The sequence below is a fragment of the Polistes dominula genome, unplaced genomic scaffold (genome assembly GCF_049000335.1).
Source record: "Polistes dominula isolate Pdom_NZ unplaced genomic scaffold, Pdom_raw_medaka contig_338, whole genome shotgun sequence".
NCBI lineage: Eukaryota > Metazoa > Arthropoda > Insecta > Hymenoptera > Vespidae > Polistes > Polistes dominula.
The window spans coordinates 147361-148887 of record NW_028301083.1 but is presented as its reverse complement, the minus strand read 5'-3'; positions in this window follow the sequence as shown (position 1 = coordinate 148887).

The window sequence follows — 1527 nt, the reverse complement described above, 5'->3', positions numbered from 1 at the left end:
AAGGGTTGTCACTGTTCACTTCTAACTACCACAATTTACGAGCTCATGCACAGGATCTTCAATTAGACAGAATAGCATTGTCCTCGAATTTTCTTATTCTTTCTGAGACATGGATGAATAATCAAGACATTATAGATATTCGAAATTTTGATATTGTTGTTCAATATAAGAGACCACATATGAGGACTGACGGAGTTGCAATCTATCATAATTTAAATGACGAAGCCCGTGTTGTTACTCCACATATAGACATCAATGAACAACAACTGCTATTACTATCTGGTCAGTTTTCTAAAGTAGGAGATCTATGTGCTTGTCTAGCCTGTTTGGACTATGGTTTTTCTGTTATAATTGTGGCAATTTACATTTCTCCTAACCAATCAATAAATACAATTATTGAATTCATCAACGATAATTTAATAAAGTACACGCAAAAAGATTTTAGTAAAATTCCAACGATTATAAGTGGGGATTTTAATGTCAATTTTTCATTGGATACGGCTCTCCTTTTGATTGAATTCTTGGACCCAAAATTATATTTATCCAAAAATTGCCTAAAAAATGGGCAAGATGTATAGAATCAAATGGTCAATACTTTGAATAAATATTTTTTTCCATTTTCTTGAAAATTACGTAGTTTTTTTCCGAAAAAAAACTAGTAATAACTTTCCGGTACACCTGGTATATATGTTTCTTTAAATCTTACATCAACAATAGTTGTTGTGTAGCGCGGATCGACCTAAACTCGTAACCTAATGATCGCTGGATCAAGTTTCATCAGATTAACTTCTTAATTTCATTTTTTATTTTTTCTATTTTTCTACAGTAAGTTGTATTATTTTTATTGAAAATATAATATCAAATATGGTGTTTTCTTTTTTACCAAACGTGTCATATCTTTTTTATTTAAAAATGTTTCTATTTTATTGAAAAATGAATATTAAATTCTTTATTTAGCATATGTTTTAATTAACAATTATGAGATATATAGAATATAATAATTATAATGTCTGCAATATTTTACAATAAAAAATGCATCGAATCGCTGCAGCGCTGCGCTCCATTGCTGCCGTGTTTCATTTTTTCAAATAACCCCCATTCTAAAGAAGTTTTCACTACAAAAACGTGAATTAATAAGGATTGAAATACAGAGCTACCTATTGAAAAATTACAGTACTTAAGACCTGAACAGCTTTTAAATAATAAATCCTTAGATTAGCCATAGAAAATAAAAATAAAATCTATAAAGTATCCTGAATTGAGAATTTAAGATTCTTGCGCGCTGTAGGCAATTTGTTAAGAAAATTTATTGCTTGGAGATAAACAATAAAAGAACGTTACAACTTTTCTTCTTTTCCTTTCATTCTCATTTCTCTTTTATACGAGAAGACACAACAAGCTCTTAACACGTGTAAATATTACAATAATCAAACAAAGAGAATTACTTGTCAAATAACTTTGACAAATACATAAACCTCAGTGAGTGTAAGAAATAAGTGAAAGTGAAAAGAAAAGAAAAACTCTAAG